We start from the raw sequence: 21,190 nt of genomic DNA on the forward strand, positions 1-21,190 counted from the left end.
GGAAATAAGTACTGCAACTCATTCCTTCATCACAATCCCACTTGAGACACTTCATGAGCCCCAAGCTTCAGTTATTCAATGTCTCAAAGAGCCATCTTATGCCAAAATTCTCAAGGCTTTATACACTCAAGTGCGCAAATCTAGGAACCATCTTCCTAAGAAAATCTTTCGAAGCAAGCAAGTTGGCTACTTGAGATGGCAAAACATTCTTCCACATGGCTATCAAATTCTAAAGAAGAAATTGTGGAAAAGATTGGTTGGACATCCAAATGATCAGGGAAAGCACTGTAAAATTTCTTTTCCATTTTACTTTCCGCGCATTTTCTTTCTTTCCTTTTTCATTTTATTTCTTGTCATATTATTTTTGACAACAATCAACCTTTTGATGTTTGTTTTTATGAGAAAATATTGCTATTAGATTTTGACAGGTGTTTTGGTGTTTAAGTTAGGGGGACGCCCTAGCCTTTTTCACAGTCGAATTTTCCTTCCTTTCTGGTAATGTATTTCAACACTAAACATTGAGGATAATGTGTAATTCAAGTTTGTGGGTATAGAAAAACACTCTGTCTGTTTGTTTTTATTTTTGTCTTTTTGTTCTATAAAATTTTCAAAAAAAAAAAATTGTGTTGGGTTGTTGACTGAGCAAGATTACATCGTAACTATAGTTTGTATGTCATTGGTTGGTTTAACATCTTGAACACTGCATGTCATTAAAAATCTGAATCTTTTAACTCATCTGATGGATTAGAGAGACTTCACTTGTTTGAGTTATTTATCACAAGCACATTAGCATAGGGTCTGTGAGGTATAAGATTTGAATTGAGGAATGTATATCTTGATATTTGTAGGATGATTTGTTGATGAAACCTTGACTTAAATTCCAAAAAAAAAATAAAAAAAATCATCAGTTTGAGTTCTCATTGAGTAACAGGACCTCTTGCCTCACTAAACATGGAGCGTTTGCGTAAAAAGATGAGAAATTCAATTTGGTTGATTGTATGGCTAGTTTGGCTTTGTAGTCTTTTTTACTTGAATAATTAAGCCCTTAGGGATGTTTCTACATCTAATGTCTTAAAACCATCTGGTTTGGGAGTCATTGGCCTAACACTCGTTACACAGATCAATCAGAAAGTTTAAGGGAGTTGGGCATTGCACAACCTACAAAAAAAAAAAAAAAATTCACATTTTTATTTAAGCCCTGGTTGTTTTCATCTGATAGAATTCATATAAATTTTGGGGTACACAAGCTTTGAGAAAATTGAAAACCTCACGAGTCTATGTTAATCTTACTTTGTACTTATTGGAGCATGTGTTGTCTCAATTTTTCAGCTATGAGTTAAATGATTTGTGATGTCCTGATGTGATTGTGATGTTCACCTTATTAAACATGCTCATGATGTATGAACCATGTCTTTGTGTGGAAATCTTTGTGAATGAGATATTTTGTAGAAGACCAAAAAGAGAGGAAAATTGAAGAAAGCCAAGAACTTCTTGTTAAGTGTAGGACCAAAAAAAAGAAATGAAAGAAAAAGAAAAAAAATTGAGGAAAGCCAAGCTTGCTATTACGTGGGACCTAAAAGAAAAGAAAAAATGAAATCTTGTGTATGTGAACTAAGCAAAGAAGATTTTTTTTTACACAAGGGTAGAGGCGTCATTTTGGTTTCTTTTTCCAACCCTAGCAGCACCTAATATAAATGAAGCTTTTCTTTTATAAAAATGAAAAAAAAAAAAAAAAATGTGAGTGAACGTGTGGGACAGGAGGCACAAGTCAGAACTATAGCCGTTTGATGCATTTTTCCTCTTGTAAAGTTTTTATTTTTGTAAGTCTCTCATTTTTATGTTTTTAATAAAAGTTAGTGTTTTGTTTTTAGTCATAAGAGGCAAAAATCTTCAACTAAGGTTGAAGATTAAGTCTCGCCATTGTTTAGATTTCGTATTTTCATATTTTGTTCGTATAATCCGGATGTATGCTCATTTCAATTCAATTAAAGGATTAAAACTCTTTTAATTGATTGTTTCGATTAATATATGTGCAAACGTTGGATATTCAATGTGTTTCATCCAACGGATACATTGAATCTTTTGATATAATTTGGATATCCATTGTGATTTGTTTGTTAAAACGGATACATTGGATGGTTTTAAATTAAATTGGATATTCATTGTGATTTGTGAAAATTATGGATTCATTGAATTTTCCAGTAGGTAATTTTATGAAAATTAGAATATGCATAGGATTTTATTGCAAACATGAGAATATGTGCTTTGATTTGGTGAGTGTGAATTCTGAAACCTTAGTGCATTTTATCTATTGTTTTTAATTCAGTTTTATTTAGTTATTTATTTTGTATGAGAAAATCTCAAAATTCGAAATTAGGTTAAAATAGGATTAGTTTAATAGAAATTAATTTTTACAACGCAATTCCTTGTGGATTTGACATCGCACTTACACATACACTACATTGCAAACGATTCGTGCACTTGCAAAGTAATTTAAAACTCACAACACTGCCAATGAGGAGAGCGGACTGCCTGGGAAAAACGGGTAGGAGTAGAAGGCAAGTCGGATGAGGGAACATGAGAGTGAAGTGCCATCAAGGGGTGTTTGGTGGAAAAATAAAGTTTGTAGTTGGGAAAAGTCTTAGGCCTCCTAGTACCATCCTGTAATTTAGTGGTCATAGGGTGATGGGAGATAACAGGTTCAGATTCAGAGAGTGGTGCAATAGGAGATAAATCTGGTTGAGATGTTGTACCTGTTGCAGATGAACCAAATTCTGCAATAGGAGGCTTTAAGCTGGACATACTCAATTCTAGATCAGAATAGGAAGTTTAGATTGAGCTAATAGAGTTAATCCAATCTCCACTATATGCCTATGTTTCCTTTCAGCAAGCCCATTTTGTTGAGCTGTGTAGGGACAAGAAATTCTGTGGATGATCCCATTTGAATTTAGAAACAGTTTGAATTGTGTTAGTTTTATTGGCTGCATTCTGTTGACAAAATCACTATCATGTAATGTTTCTATTTTCACAGGGATGCTGTATATTCCAGAATCTTCAAATTATCTAGATTTTATTTCTCTAAGATGGAAGGAGCCTTATTATGACAAGTTCAGTGTCACAAGCATGAAGAAGGCTATTTTAAAAGTTCCAGGAAGATTCTGTGCAGATTCTAACTCAGAGAAGTCGGATCCCAAGATTCCATCCAGACGGCCCTGTCTAGAGTCCGGACGCTCATCAATCAGCAACATCAATCCGAAGGACGTGGCAATACTGTCCGGACACCCATCAGTATCGAGAAGCTTCGAACAATTCAAGCTTGCATCTATTTGGACGTCATGGCAATACGTCTGGACGCTATTTAGAGTTCGAGAAGATTTCAGCGTTCCAGTGCATTCGTCCAGACAACGTGGTTATACCGTCTGGACGCCAGTCAGAGCTCGAGGAGAATTATGTTTTTCTTCACAGACACAGATATGGGAAGACAGCTGCATACGTCCAGACGTTAGGTCTACACCGTCCAGACACTATCCTTGATAAGGCAAGACGTGGAGCAAATTTGCAAACGTCCGGACGTCAAGTCTACACCGTCCGGATGCCAGTCCTTATTTTGGAAATTGCGTACAACTAAAATGCAACCGTCCGGACGCTAGGGCAACACCGTCCGAACGCGGCTCTATTCAGGAAAGAATTTCAGCAAATTTGGAAAGTCGGTTACACAGTTCACCGTTCGGACGGCCTTAGCTTGCGTCCAGACGCCGCCTAGAGAAAACCGAATCAGAGTCAATTTAAGTCTTCTGTAGCCTATAAATAGAGGCCTCTAGGCATGTATTATTTACAGAATTTGATATTGAATTCTCTATAGCTTAGCGAAGGTGCTTAGGGAGATTTGAATATCTGCTAGTTCTTTAGCTGTTGCCAGTGTGTGATTTGATCAGTTGTGAAGTTTATCTTAGGGAGGAGCCCTAAGGTAAAGGATTCCATTAAAGACCCCTTCAGGTAGAAGACCTGGGTTGGAGGCGTTCGTGTACAGGTTGTGATGACCCCTTTTTTTTTTTTTTTTTGGATACAAACATAAACGAGTCCTCACAGTGGCACGACGATGTGTCGCAAAGCCAACATATGGTATATATCCCATAATATATACACCTGATAAATCAGAGTATAACATATAACTAACTATGCAGCGGAAACATAAACTTGAATAGCGAAAAGCATAGCTTATACATCTATTACAAATTATTTACAATACAGAGCCATTTAACATCTATATGTTTAAGTCTTATCAACATAATATTTAAACAACAGGAATGGCTTATACAATAACAAGTGACCAAAGCGTCACAAGTCATAAACAAAACCTATAAAATAGTGGACAACTGTGGTCCAACCATTACTACAGTCGCGGCGAGCTTCGGTCATATTATCCCAAGTGCACATCTACAACACTCTCCCCTACGACCGGAGTACCTGCAGCCAAAAGAACATCTATACGGTTGTAGGGGTTTGTCACATCCGTATAGGTGGAATTATGAGCCCATCGTCTTAGCATAAATAAATACACTAAGACCTCAGAGGTATACTATTCACTGAGTTTTCGCAAAGAACCAACTTTACTTTTTCTAGTCATGCGTACACTATAACAGCCACCAATTTTATAAACTTTTGTTTGAAAACCCCCATAGCTGATATAGCAAACACCGACTAATAGAAAACATTTAAACATACTAGGCAGCTAAGATTATACGTAGAAGATTCGTTATAGGAAACAATGGCATTTAAATCATGCAACCATCCGATAGAAATATACATAAGTTCTTTTCCATTGAGATTCTTATGCATACTAATACGTCTAGCAAAACTACTCATAGTATAAAACATCACACTCATGAAAACCATGCTATACATGCTCATGTAAGTTTCTGTTGTATTCCTATGGGGAGTTGGTCCCCCAATGCTAGTTCATGCGTATGTTCCTAAGGGGTGTAAATCTCCCAATACTAGTTCATGTGTACGTTCGTATGGGGCGTAAATCCCCCTGGGGCGTCGGTCCCCCCATAGTTCATGCGTGTGTTCGTATGGGGCGTATGTCCCCCCACTAGTTCATACGTAAGGGGCATAGATCCCCCTAGGGCGTATGTCCCCCTTCTAGTTCATGCGTTTGGGGCATAGATCCCCCTGGGGCATATGTCCCCCTTCTATTTCATGCCTATGGGGCATAGATCCCCCTAATAGTTTGTTTATGCGTTCATGTTTCATGCTCAATGCTCATGCTTAAATACTATACATTTAATTTCATAATCATGCTTTTAACACATGCTTTCTTTATAAAATATAAACAATTCTACATGTCATTTCTTAGACAATTTTCATTACTTAAATTTCCAACTTATACTCGCTCTAAAATCGCATACCATATTCATATTTCAAAACATCATCATAATTTCAATATACTCAAAAGTACTCAAAGCATCCAAAACAGATCATAATCAACATACAGTTGGTTCAGGTTTGTAAAACACTATACATTTTACAATTCATCATATATGAAAATAATACTTCTTAGTGAGTAGAATACTCACCTTGGCTGCATAGGATTCATGATTCGAATACTCCCCGTATTCTATTTACTTGAACTCTATATTGGAGAACAAGTTGAACTCTCCAATCATAACACGTGCCTGCAAACATTTATGACGTCAGACTAACTATTGGATCTCATACCCTTATGACACCTAAACTACCCACGTGCTCACACGACGCGTTACCCACTTCTAAAGCTAGTTAGATACCTTAGACTATTATTAGGTTAATCATTGGTTCTATGTTCATGTTTATTTGTTTATTATCAATAAGATGTATTTACTATTTTCATTAGTTTATATATTGTTGTTGTATCATATTATTATTTTTAACCCTATTTATAGCTTGTTATTTATTTACTAAATTAACAACATATATACTTAAGCCATATATATGTATACGTATACGTATATACATATACATATACAACACTTAATCCTAATCCATTGGTGTACATAAATACTATGTGTACATGGATATGTGAGTTGGTTACTAAGCTACCTTGTTATCATTATTAGCTGTTAAGCCTTATAGTTTGTTTATCCACTTAAGCTAACTAAGTGTATTTGGTCCATATACATATATATGTACACATATATGTATAGGAGACTTACTAAGCTAAGCATAACCTCATAACGCACTAAGGTATTTTATAATACTTAGGTAGGCGCATTAATTACTTAGTTACATTACTAAATGGATCCAGAACCTATTTAGGTATCTCAATAACCTTACTAATTTATATTTATCAACCTAAGGTTATTTGGACAGTTTACAACTCTTTAACATTCTTATCTTAATCATTGTCCCCTATGATATAAATATTAGGCTTTAGGTTTGTAGCTTACTTCATTTCTTATCCTTAAATATAGTTACTAATATATTCAATGCTTTATCCTTATTAATTACTAATCATCTAAGTAGTTTAGATTATAGAACATTGATCTTGTTTAACTTATTAGTTTAGTACATCATATTAGATTAAATTACAATCACATATTGCAATATATTTATTTATTAAAGCTTGAGGCATATACATAAACATCAAAGCTAAGAATTATACTTAGAATTAATTCATTATTAGTTCATAACTCATATGGATTCTATTACGTCCATTTCGATATTTAATTGGTTATAACTTACTCACTGATCCTTGTATTTCCTTTATATCAGTTTATAATTATTCACTTGTCACACTATCCATTTACTTGTTTATCATTACTACCCATTTATCTTGATCTTAATCCAACCCTTGTACATATACAAATTCACATTTTCCATTTACACGAAAGGGACCTAAACACGTTAACTTCAATCATCAAAATATCAATTCTTATCTAACAAACCAACCTACATAACCTTTCATTCCCTATTCCAACCACCCTTGCTATTTACATCAAAGGATTACACATTAACTTCAACATCAAATATCAACTTCTCAAAAAAACAACCAAGCAATAACACTTTCCAAATCACCAATTTAAGTCCAAAAACCCATAAATCCATCCCATAAAATTGCAATGAAAATCCCAATGCCTAGATCCAATCTTGGTTAATATCAATCCTAAACTTACAAATCCAAACAATAAACTATTCGGTTACTTAAACAAGACTAAACAAAATCAGATTTGGACCTACATCAAAATACCCATCAATCTAACCCTAAAACAATAAATCCAAGCTACTAAAAACAGCAAATGTCTAACATCAACCCAAATACCATCTAGGCAGAGGATCCATAACAAAGCCCCAATCGAGACTTTCCAAAACCACAACTAAAACCTGAAAATAAATTCAAGCTTCAAAAACCCACTCCAACAAACATCAACCGGTAGCTACATCAACCCCAATGGAACCCAACCAAGCAATCAATCGAAACCCATCACTCACATCACACACACGGCCAACCCAAACAGGGATAACACCACAAAATCATCAATCTCACAATACCCAAAATGTATTAACAACAACTCAATCGGTTGCTACAAAATCCACACCATTACAAGTGAGAACCAAAACAGGAGACACCCATAAATTTTAACCCAAAAGAACCCTAAATTCGAACCCATCCAAGAACATAGCAACCCATGCAATTTTCTAGTTCTAAGATCAATGGGTAAAACAAAAATACAAAGGAAAGTTAGAAATTCTACTTCAAAGTCCCTCATGGCCGGAACCCTCTTCTTCTTTTCGGCACCGAGCCACCACACCAATAGGTCACTCTCACATTTGGTAGCTCACTACCTCTCTCACAGTCTCGGGCTCTTTCCCTCACAACGTGTGCGTGTGTGAAGAAGAGAGAAGGAGGAGAGAAATCAGGAGAGGAAGAAAGGAAAAGGAGAAGGGAAGAAAAGAAATGGAGAAGCAGCGTGAAAGTGAGAAAGAGATGGGAAAAGAAAAGAAAGAAAAGAAGGAGAAATAAGGGGAGAAGATAACCTTATCTTCTCCCACCCAATCCTAGCCCAATACATGGCGAATGTGGGATATGCTTTTTATTTTAATACATATGCTTCTATAAATTACAATAGCACCCCACAACATTTTCATTCTTTCATTTGTTAATTGGTATTTAACACTCACATTAAGTCTAACTACATTTTACCTAAACAATTAATTATTTATTCAACTAGGACCCATTATTATTATTATTATTCCATTTCTATTATTTAATCTTAGACTTATTTTATTTTGATAACATAATTATTATTACCTCAAATATAATTAGTAATCCCATCCATTAATAAATAAGATTTATAAATTGCTAGATTGCTTATTTAATTTCTTGGTTTTTACACAGGTACACGTCAAAGTTCAAGGTATGACCACTGCATCAGGGGTATGTGAGTGCTACTGCTTTATAACTAGCTCTGTCTTCTGAATAGTGGAAATCTTGGGTTTGGCCATCCGGAGTGGTTTTTCTCTTAACTGAGTTTCCACTTCGTCAACAAAATATTTTTCTCCTTTAAATTTTGCATTTAATATTTTGTTGCACACTATTCACACTCACGGTTAATTAGAAGTCACTTTATTTTTCAAATTGGTTAGAGGTGAATTCATCTACTCCATCAAATTGAAAAGCCTTTTATCTTCTTGGATAGTAGATTCTCTACTAAGCATTTAAATTTGACAAAGCACTCAAAGGTGTCTGATTTCTTATGTAGTGGGAAAATCCAAGAAAACGTGAAAAGTTGTCTCCGTATTTTAATCATAACTTTTGGCTCAAGTATCAGATCGCGGTGACATTAGAAGCGTTGGACAGATAATACAAAAGGCAACAAATATCTCAAAAATAGGTTTTCCCTAATTCAGACGTTTGCTATACCAAAATCTACCCTCATTGTAGGACTGAAAATTTGGACAATTTTAAAAAGATTTTAATCCAAATCCAACTTGATTTTGGACTTGTAGGCTGTATAAAATCATCTAAGGTTGTTCCTAAACTCTATAAATATACACCCATAAGTCCTCCAAACAGACACAAGCTTTGGGAGAGGAATTGGAGGCTAGATCAAGAAGGGTTTTGGTTTTTCTTTCTTCTTTTATTTATTTTCTGTATGTATATACTTTTACTCTAAATTAATTGTAGTTAACTACTTTTGTTGGGGCTCGATTGAAGCCCTGATCATGTTTCTTTAAGGTTTTGATTTGCCTTGCTACAACTATTTGTGATTCTTAATCAATGATTTCCAATTTTCTTGAATTCTTCGCATGTTTATGTTTGATCATCATATGCATGTGGTATGGATTTGTTATTTATGTCAATTTGGATGACCGAGTTCTGGGCATAATAAAGTAGCGAAAGAACCTCATCATAGGTTCTTAGATCAATCAGCATAAAGACAACTGGCATAGATATCATGTTCCAACTTGAGTGTGTTTGCCGATCTTCATAGTTTTATGCTTTTTTCAAGAACAACTTAGTATACACCCATACTAAATCCTTCAAGAAAGAAAAGAATTAGAGTATAAACACATGTCTAACTCGTTGCTTAGGAAGATCAATAGCTTTAGGAGTATACACCCATGCCTTTGTGGCTGGCAAACATTAAGCATCGCAATATGGTTTATAGCATTGTGCATATCGTTTCCTAAAAAGAGTATGATTAGTGGTGAATAAAGGAGCCCTACCCTTTTATTTATTGTTTTTAATTATGTAGTTTATTTATTCCATTGCAATTATATTCAAAATATCGATCTTAGGAAATTCTCTTTAAACACAATTTACCAACCCTCGTGGGAATGATTTCGTACTTGTTTTATATACTATCGTTTTGATCTTGTGCACTTGCGAGTAAAACGTACATTTATTAAGCTATTATTTAGGTGGATATTGGCACAAGAAGTTTTTGGCGACATTACCAGGGATTGTTTTAAATTGTGTTTTTAAAGTTTTTCCTTTTATTTCAGTTATCTGTGTTTATGTTCATTTATATATATATATAAAAAAAAATTATTCTCATATGTTTTATGAGTTTTTCTTCAGAATTTTGTTTCTGTTCTGTAGCAGGGGGATTGAGCGCCATTCCAGACAGCATCACTGAAGTTGTTGTCCACTGCAGAATCTGATTTTTTTCTTCTTCTTCTTCTTCTTCTTCTTCTTCTTCTTCTTCTTCTTCTTCTTTTTTTTTTATTTTTTTTTTTTTTATGCAGGGTCACCAATCACAGAACTTAACCATCATACGATCCAGAGATTAAACAGTTTTTATTTTATTTTGCTCTTTACTTTATTTTGTGTATTTATTTTTTATTTTTTTATGTTTTGTTTGTTTTGTTTTAACACCACATACAGTAGTACTGAGGTTATTGCATGCATATTTCAATTTTGTTTTGTGTGTTTTCTTCTTTGTTTTCGTTTCAGGTTCAGCTACTGCACAAAACTGGCGCTCAAGCCACGGGACGCTGTGCTCGAGCGACATCTTCCAGGCCAATGGTACTAAAGCCACTTCATATCCTGCGCTGCTGTAACTTTGGAATTTTCTCTTTTTCTGTTTTTGATTCAATTTTTTTTTTTTTTTTTGGTTGTTTTTAGTTTGTTTTCATATTTTTAGTTTTTCATTTGTTTTGTTTAGTATTTGGTTTTTCAAGGACAAGTGTTCTTACGTTCAAGTTAAGGGGGTATGCTATGAGTCATGCCTTCCCATTCAAAGATCCTATCTCCCTAGTATAATCTTTCTATTTTATCTACACATTGAGGACAATGTGTAATTTAAGTTTGGGGATATGGAAAAAATACAGACACTTTGTCCAAAATTTTTGAAAATGCATATTCTTGTTATTTTTGAGAATTTAGTTGATCTGGAACTGTGATTTAAATTTCATTGGCATGCTTAGAATGCTGAACACATGATCATATGACCGAAATTCTGAGTCTTGTTACTTACTTTTTACAATTGAGAATTACTTGCTTCAATTTGATTTACCATGAGCATATTATAACATAGTTTGTGAGGTATGACATGTGAACCTGATTGTGTATGTTTTCAATGTCTTGGGTGAAGTTGGGTGACTTGTTGGATGGATACCTTGGCATTGTATATATATATATATATATATTAAAAATGAAAAAAAGAAAAAGACCATTTTTGAATTTTTTTTACTAATTAACTGGACTTCTTGCATCATTAAGCAATGAGTGTTCATGTCAAAAAGTGAGAAGTTTGGATTGGTCAATGCTATGGCTAGTTTAGTTTCGTAGCCTTTTTTACTTGAGTTAGTAAGCCTATAGGGGTATTTTTACACCTAGTACCCTAAAACCATCTGGTTTGGGAAGCATTGGCCTAACACTCGTTACATTGGTCAATTAGAAAGCTTAAAGGAACTAAGCCTTGCACAGTTTGACCAACAAAAAAAAAAAACGCTCTCGCTGTTATGCCATGGTTATTAAATCCAATGAAACCCCAGTGAAATTTGAGATATTGAGTCATTGCACATTGGAATTAATTTGAAGCCTCATGATTATGTGTTAGTTCACCTTACACTGAATTCAACTTGTGATGCATCAACCAGTCATTTGTGAGTGATTAGACTTTGGAATTCCATTTCATTTTGAAGATGGAGTTTATCCTTTTAAGCTTGCTAATGAATGAGAATCATAATTTGGTGACACTTAACTCTTTTGGATAATGTTTGTGGGTATCATTCCTAGCAAATCCTCACGAGTCTTCACTCGTCCACTAAAATCCTAGGGGTTTAAAAGGCTTATTGTATACGCAAAATACAATCGTGTTTCCCGCGACAGAGGATGTAGAGTAGATGTTGTTTTAGGTTCTTTTTATTTTTTAGTTTTATATTGCTAAGAAACTAGCAATATGCAAGTTTGGGGGTGTGATAAGTGTTGAATGTTACACATTCAAGCCCTTTAATTCATATATGTTAATCTCTTAGTTTTGTTATAGTTTTATTTTTATTTTTATTTTTTCATTTTATAAGTTTTGGAAGAAAAGCACTAAAAATCCATCAAATTCCAAGTTTAGAACAAAGTCTACAAGAATATTGAAGTCCGCAAACTCACTTTTGGAAAGATCCAACTCCAAATAAATTTTGAATTTGATTGTTGTAGAATATTGAAGTTGGCAAACCTGTTTTCTTTGAAAAGATCCGAATCCAATTCAATTTTAAATTTGTTTTCTGTAGAAAAGAGAAGTCAGCAAAATCTGTTATTTTTTTGAAAGATTCCAGAATGAGCATGTCCCCGTATTTTAATCATAACTTTTGGCTCAAGTATCAGATTGCGGTGACACTAGCAATGTTGGACAAATAATACAAAAGGCAACAAATATTTCCAAAATAGGTTTTCCCTAATTCGGACTTTTACTATGCCAAAATCACGCTTCAAAATAGGACCGAAAATTTAGATGAATTTGGAAAGATTCTAATCCAACTCTAGCTTGATTTGGACTTGTATGCTGCATAAAATCATCTAGGATTGTTCCTAAACTCTATCAATACTCCCCTAAGTCCTCCAAACAGACACACAAGCTTTGGGAGAGGAATTGGAGGCTAGATCAAGACGAGTTTTGGTTTTTCTTTCTTTCTTTATTTATTTTCTGTTTGTATATACTTTTACTCCGAATCAGTTATAGTTAATTACTTTTGTTGGGGCTCGATTGAAGCTCTGATCATGTTTCTTTAAGGTTTTGATTTGCCCTACTACAACTATTTGTGATTCTTAATTGATTATTTCCAATTTTCTTGAATTCCTCGCATGTTTATGTTTGATAATCATATGCATATGGTATGGATTTGTTATTTATGTCAATTTGGATGACCGAGTCTTGGGCATAATAGAGTAATGAAAGAACCTCATCACGGGTTCTTGGATTAATCAGTATAAAGACAACTGGAATAGATACCATGTTCCAACCTGAGTGTGTTTGCCGATCTCCATAGTTTTTATGCTTTCTTCAAGAAAAACTTAGTATACACCCATGCTAAATCCTTCAAGAAAGAAAAGAGTTAGAGTATACACACATGCCTAACTCGTTGCTTAGGGAGATCAGTAGGTTTAGGAGTATACACCCATGCCCTTGTGGCTGGTATACATTAAGCATCGTAATATGATTTGTAGTATTGTGCATATCGTTTCCTAAAAAGAGTATGATTAGTGGTGAATATCAGAGCCCTACCCTTTTATTTATTGTTTTCAATTATGTAGTTTACTTTATTCCATTGCAATCATATTTTACTTCATTTAAAATATCTATCTTAGGAAATTCTCTTTAAACATAATTTATCAATCTTCCGGAAATGATCTTATACTTGCTTTCTATACTATTGTTTTGATCCTGTGCACTTGTGAGTAAAACGTACATTTATTCGCCTATTATTTAGGTAGATATTTGCACAACAAGGATGTAACGCCCAAAAAAATAAATAAAGAGTTTTGTATTAATAGATTATATTTATTAAATAAGATTGAATAAATATTAAATTCTAAGTGATGATATTTATATTATTGAAATAAAATGAGTCAAACATTAAGTAATAAAAGATAGAATTAAAATGAGGTGTGGCCCTAAAATAAAAAGAGAATCTTATCATGTGCCACTTGTCACATTGTGGTTGGCTATGGGGATATCTTATCTCTTGGTTTCAAAAAATGTGGAGCTAAGCCTATTGTGAAAATATACACCTAAATAATAGGCGAATAAATGTACGTTTTACTCACAAGTGCACAAGATCAAAACTATAGTATAGAGAGCAAGTACAATATCATTCCCACGAGGATTGGTAAATTGTGTTTAAAGAGAATTTCCTAAGATAAATATTTTGAATGAAGTAAAATATGATTGCAATGGAATAAAGTAAACAACATAATTGAAATTAATAAATAAAAGGGTAGGGCACTGATATTCATCACTAATCATACTCTTTTTAGGAAACGATTTTACAATGCTAAAAATCATATTGCGATGCTTAATGTTTACCAGCCACAAGAACATGACATCTACTCCTAAAGCTATTGATTTCCCTAAGTAACGAGTTAAGCATGACATCTACTTTAACTATTTTCTTTCTTGAAGGATTTAACATGGCATCTACTAAGTTGTTCTTCAAGAAAGCATAAAACTGTGGAAATCGGTAAACACACTCACGCTGGAACATGGCATTAATTCAGTTGTCTTCATGTTAATTAATCCAAAAACCTGTGATGGGGTTCTTTCGTTATTCTATTATGCCAGGATTCGGCCGTTCAAATTGACATAAATAACAAATCCATACCACATGCATATGATGATCAAGCATAAACATGCAAGGAATTCAAGAAAATCGAAAATAATCAATTAAGAATCACAAATAATTGTAGTAAGGCAAATCAAAACCTTAAAGAAACATGATTATGGCTTCAATCAAGGCCCAATAAGAGTAATTAACTACAACTAATTTGGACTAAAAGTATATACATACAGAAAATAAATAAAGGAAGAAAGAAAAACCAAAACTCTTCTTGATCTAGCCTCCAATTCTTCTCTCAAAGCTTGTGTGTTTTTCTTCAATGTTTAAAGGCATATTTATATGAATTAGGAGAACCCTAGAAGCCCTAGAAATTTCAAAAAAAAATCAGAAGTCAGTCTCCTAGTCCAATTAGGAGACTGAAAACCCAATCCAATAAGGAAAATGATTCCAAATTTATCCAGATTTTCGGTTCTATATTGCGGGGCAATGTTGGTATAGTAAACGTCCGAATTAGGAAAAACCTATTTCAGACATATTTGTTTCTTTTTTTATTAGCTGTCAAACGCCACTAATTGCATTGCAATACAATGCTTGAGAAAAAAGTTATGATTAAAATACAGAGACGTATTCAATCTGAATCTTTCCAAAAATAACAAATTTTGCCGATTTCTTTTATCTGCAGCAAACAAGTCCAAAATTGAATTGGATTCGGATCTTTCCAAGAATGAGTCTATCGATTTTAGCTTCTTGCAAACTTTGTTTTAACCTTGGAACTTGATAGATTTTGAGTGTTTTTCTTTCAAAACTTGCAAAATACAAAAACAACACAAAATATCAAACTATAACAAAACTAAGAGATTAATAAATGAGAATTAAGGGGCTTGAATGTGCAACATTTAGCTCCTATCAAAGCCTCTTACACGTTCACCCCCTCCCTCTTTTCTTTTCTTTTCTTTTCTCCCTTTCTTTCCCCTCTCTCATGCACACTCTCCCCTTCTCCCTTTTCCTTTCCTTTCCCTTTTCTTATGCCCCCTTCTCACTCTCAAGCGCACACACACAAAGATCGAGAGAGAGTTGCCAGGAGAGAGAGAGAGAGAGAGAGATGTAGAGCACGACAAAAAGAAGAAGAAGATGAGAAGTAGAAGCAATCGATCAATGGGGTTTGAGTGAGGTCAATCTCTAACCTTTTCTCATGATTTTCATGATACCCATTGAGTTTAGAGCTAGAAAATCATACGGGTCATTAGAAATCTTCTTAGATTCAAATTCTAAGTTAATATGGTTATGAGTTTCGGTTTTTGTGATTGTAGTTGATTTTTGAGTTGTTTGCTAAGGGATTTCGCCCATGGAAGCTATAAGGTAAGGTTTGAAGCTTTTCCATGTAGTTTCACTATAACCATTGATTTGTAGAGCTAGATAATGGAGTGGGTTGCTATGCTTTTTGTTAGATCCGAATTTAGGGTTTGATTTGGGGTTTCCATTGTAGTTTAAATTGGATTAAATCCCGGTAGTTAGCTGAAGGGTGTATTCCCCTTGGCTTTGATTTGTGTTATTTCTCATGGGTATTTTCTAGCATAATCAAATAGGTGTTAAATGAATGAGTCTTTGGATAATGTAGTTTTAGTTATGTTGAATTGTTATGGATTGTTGGTTTGATGTTGATTTTATGATTAATAGAGGGCTTGATTTTAATATGTAAATGAGGACTTCAAGTATTTGTTGGAATATAGTTGAATTGATCCTTCGTATGGGTTTTAATGTGTGGTTGGTTGATGAGGGCTAATATGTGTTCTATGATATGCTTATGAGTTGAATTGCTAGAGTTGGATTCATTGTTGTGGCTCATTTGGGTGCTTTGATTACGTGATGCGGTTTTGATTTAGTGTAGGGTTGATTATAAATTAGTATGAGATTTAACGATTATAGCATGTGATTTTGTGGAAAATCTATAGGTGTTCCCACTTAGGAATAAGGAGTTGATTTTGATATTTATGGATGTATTGTAAATTGTTGTTTGGAGAAAGGTTTAAAGTTGAATAAGGTTATTTGAATGTTTTAAGTGTGTTTTGAAGCTTTGATTTAGTAGGAACTTATTTATGAGTTTGTATTGACTTGTGAATATGGCTATGTGGTTTAGGAGTTTTAAGTAAGTTAGCTAAATATGGATACGAGTGTTGGGCTATGTAGTCGTATAGGTGTAAACCTGTAGTGGGTGATAAAGAATAAAGTATTAAATATACTAGTTAAAATTAGAAGATCATAGAGTTGTAAATTATCCAAAATAACCTTAAGTCGATATGTATTAATTAGTAATATTATAGAAGTACATGAATAAGCTTTGAATCTATTTGGAGTGGTAATTAAATAATTAATGCATTTATTCATATACGATAAAAGTATTGAAATATATTCTTGAATCAGGCTTAAGCTTGATAAGTGTTGTACACACACACACACACACATATATATATATATGGCCAAATATACTTTGTTAGCTTAAGTATATAATCAATAAACTATAAAAAGTTAACAATGATAATGAGATATAATAATAATAAATAAATAAGCAGATAAAATAGTAAATGAATCTTAAAGTTAATACACGAAATAAAATACGAACCTAGAACCAAGGTTAACATAATAGAAGTCAAAGGTGCTTGCTTAGTTTTAGAAAGCGAGAAATGCTACGTGTGAGCACACGGGTAGCTTTATGTGTCCCCTAGAGTATAGGGTTCAATAGTTTGATTGAATTTAACACTACGATTATTTGCAGGCACGTAACATGAGATCGGAGACTCCAACTTGTTCTCCAATGTAGAGTTCTAGGTAACTAGAAGGTAGAAAAGTACTTGAGTCGTGAGTCCTATGCGGTCTATCAAAGGTAAGTATTCAACTCACTGAGAAAATATACTAAGTTTTGTAGTTTTATAATATGCAAAATGCTATAATTTATTAAACCCGAGCTAATGATATCTTGAGATAATATACATTTTAAGATTGCTTTTGATACTTTGAATTATGTTAAGATATGATGTTGATGATGATTTATGAGCTTTTGAGTATGTTCATGAGATTGAGAAATGAAATATGTTTTATAAGCTTTATGTTGAGTTAAAGAGATTATGATGTGTTGAAAAGTTCATGAAGAGTATGTGATGTTAAAATGATGCACAAATGTTTGAAAGCATGGACATGATGATTATATGGAACGAATGCACAGAGCATGATGTAAAACGAAATGAGAACATGAGACGCTGAACTAAGATAATTTGGATGAGAGTCCCATCGGCATCATGTGTAAGACCATTTGGGTGAGAGTCCCGTCGGCATCAAGCAACAAGACCGTTTGGGTGAGAGTCCCATCGACACCACGAAACTAAAACTGTTTGGGTGAGAGTTCTATCGATATCATGTGTAAGACCGGTTGGGTTGAAGTTCCTTCACTATTAAGCATGCGTAGCACAATGATGATGTTTGAAATGTTTTATTGTGAATTTTCATGATAGACATATCAATATGCCTATGAGTTTGGATTGAACAAAGCATATGTATATAGTTACGGCTAGTTTACATATAATGTTTTATAAGGAACCGTGTTTAATTGTGCTTAGATACTTGTATTTCCTAAAGGTTTGAAAATGCTTGTATTTGAGTATAGTTATAGTACCCTAGATTTTAAGACATAAAATATAACGTCTTAAAATAGAATTTAAGACCTAGTAATAGTATAAAATAATATAAATATTTATGGAATAAATATTCATCAATATTTGATGTGAATATTTATAAGAATGAATATTCATTTGAGATATATTTATATATCCATTTCACTAGATGGGTGGGACAAACCATAAATGATAAAATACAACAAAGGTAAAAACACCCACGACGATCGATCCCCGTCGATCTGGCGATCGATCGATATAAGCCGAAGATCGATCGATCGACCACCATTTCCTGTTGCTCAATAGACATTGTGTTGAAGAGTGCAGATTCACACACCACCTATCCTTGATATGTGTAAAGTTAATCATTGCATGGTATGACTCATGCAATGACTTACACCCAACAGTTCAAAAAATTATTATTAGACTCTAATAATATTATTGAGTGACCTGATTAATAAATAGACGGACTTAAATGTCCAGGGTATAATAATATTATTGTATGAAATATTATTCACTATATAATATTATTTTGTGTATATATATTTGGTATATATTATGATGATTGTTGTGTTAAAATTATAACATCATTGGTGTAATAATAATATTATCAATGTTATAATATTATTAATGATATAATATTAATAATAAAACGAACTAGAACTCAAACGGGTTTAAATTATAACATTAGTAAATTAAAAATGAAAAAGACCTGATGTGTAAAACATATGCAGATAAAATATCTACATATTAACTCAGATTAACTTAACTAAGACAAGTATTAGCTCGTAGTTTACAAAAAATATCTTGTTTCTTCTTTTTCTATAAAACTGACCCTCCTTCCCCTTTGAAACTCACACCTCTCTTCCTTCTTATTTATTTTCTCTTCTTTTCAACCGAATGCCTCATCCTCTTCTTTCTTTATTTTCCTTCCCTTCTTTCTTCTTTTTGTTCTTTCTTTTCCGGTTTGGTTCAAGATGCAAAGAGATATTGAGAGATTTGAGAGAGGGAGAGAAAGCCAGAGACCCAATACTTCGGTGGGTCTAATCAAAGAAGGAGAGCAGACGACGCTAGGGGCAACCTTCGGTGGGGTGATTTCGGTGAAGTAGAAAGATGGGCCGATCAGAGAACCGAGACCCATGAGACCCAAGACCGATCTGAAGGAATTCTGGCGGCCTGAGTAGAGACGCAGTGAGGGGAAGACTGATCTTCTGTGGGTGATGCTAGGTCAACTCCGGTGGAGCCTGAGATGCGATTCTCGATGGTTTGAGACCGAGTTCCAACGAGTGACGTGGAAGAGACCCATGACCGTTTTCACCATCTTTCTCAATGGATTTTCTGGGTAAATCCTTAAAGTAGTGATTCTTGTAAATTAGTTTGATTTATGGGATTATTCTTGTTGATTTTCGACTGATTACATGTTTTGGGTTTGATAAGCTTTGTGTCTCCTGTTTCAGCCATGTGTGTGGCATTGTAGCCGTGTGGTTTTGAAAATGGAATCTATTCCCTGATTTTAGTTGTCACTCGGTTGCTATGATATTGGATATTTTCTTGTTGGACTGATTTTGGGTATATGTTGGATATCATGCTGTTTGGCTGAATGGTTGGGTAGTGTTGATAGACTATTAATTGGATTTCCATGGGTTTGCTTGTAGAATCGATTGAATCCTTTATAGGTTGAGATTTGTCAAAAGTTAGATTTCTGGTTTGGCTGATGGTGAGATGTTCTGAGACTTAATTTCCCCCTTGTGATATTGGTTGTATGGTTTTTAGTAGTTATCTGAGTGTTAATGATGTTCCTTTTTTAACCGAATAATTTGGGGATTTTAAAGGTTAGATTTCCTGTTTTGCTATGTCTTAGGTTGAACATGTTCCTGTAAGGAGAATTGGAAGGAAAATTGATATTTTGAAAATGGTTCTTCTGAGAGAAAAAAGTTTTAAGATTATTGGATAAGTTGTGGTATTTTTACAGAAAAAGGATTTGGATGTTATCATTATTTATATGCGAAGTTTAGAGTATAATTATCATATTGAGTTCCATAAACTCATAATGATAATAGGTATAATGATTTTCCAAAACAAAAAGATAATCTATATAAATAGAATTAGGATTCATGAGTAATGATATTAATATTCTGTGTACATAAATGTATTTGTTGCATATGATGAACTGGAAACTGCACCAAAGGGCTGTAAGTATTCTAAAATACTTACTGAGAATGATACTAGATTTTCATAATAAAGTGGTTAGATATTTATTTAATTGTTTGTGCATGAATGGACTTTGCATATTTTACTGTTGTAACTAAACTGGTTAATAACAAACCTGGTGAGTAGCAGGGGGCAATGGCTACCAGTGGGACCTTAGGTTCTCGTGACATATTAATAAATAAGCTACTGAAACCTTAGGCTTTCAGTCAGCTGGGACTTTAGGCTTCCAGCAACAGATAAATAAGCTTTAAGTGAGGGACCGTAGGCTCCCAGAGACACGTTAATTCGGACCGTAGGTTCCATAATGAGAGGAGTGAAAACATAAAATAATTAAAACTGTGCATATAAAACTGTCATCATATCATTGCTTTATATATATATATATTCAATTCATGACCATGGACCATGAATTGCATATACATATAGACATAAAGTTATATTACACATTGTTTATTTTCTTTAATAAAATAAATAAGTAAGCATTATATTGTTGAAAATAGTTGACTCACTTGATTACAATATGAGATTGTGAAAGAATCCACAGTCCCATACTTATTGGTGCAGGTTCTATAAATGAAGAAATTGATCATGCTAGCTTGAGGGTTTTTATGTTTATATAGTTAGTTGTGTTTCTTTTCAAACACTTGTGTTTGTATATCTTGTGGTATGTACATTTTAGTAAGTTTCCTATATATATTGTGGGTCTCTAGTGACGCATGTTTTTAATGTGTTTAGTGTAAAGTTAAATGTTTTTAATAAATGTCTAAAGGTTTTTCAGTCAGCTCTGATGTGTTGTTAATTCCTAAGTTGTGTATAAATATATTCCGATGTTAGATCTCATTTCTAATGATGTCGTAATGTCACGTGAAAATTCGAAATTTTCACTTACGCCTTTTTGTAAAAGGCGGGGCGTTACAATAGTCGGTTTGTGATATGCTTAGATGTGCCTAGATACTAGTATTTCCCAAAGGTTTAGAAATGCTCATATCTTTACATACTTGGGTTATGGTTCTACTTATTTTCTACTTAGACATACCCGTAAGCTTGTATTCCCTGAA

At 33.7% G+C, this 21,190-nt stretch overlaps 1 long non-coding RNA gene across 1 annotated transcript; it reads right to left on the reverse strand.

Moving 5' to 3' along the window:
- Positions 1–4,197: 4,197 nt before the first annotated feature.
- LOC133858820 (uncharacterized) lies at positions 4,198–8,017 on the reverse strand. Its single transcript, XR_009898605.1, has 3 exons — positions 7,734–8,017; positions 5,580–5,678; positions 4,198–4,485 (listed from the first exon to the last, which is right to left on the reverse strand). It is a non-coding gene; the product is annotated as an uncharacterized LOC133858820 (long non-coding RNA).
- Between the last annotated feature and the right edge of the window lie 13,173 nt (positions 8,018–21,190).

The sequence above is a fragment of the Alnus glutinosa genome, chromosome 1, assembly GCF_958979055.1.
Source record: "Alnus glutinosa chromosome 1, dhAlnGlut1.1, whole genome shotgun sequence".
NCBI lineage: Eukaryota > Viridiplantae > Streptophyta > Magnoliopsida > Fagales > Betulaceae > Alnus > Alnus glutinosa.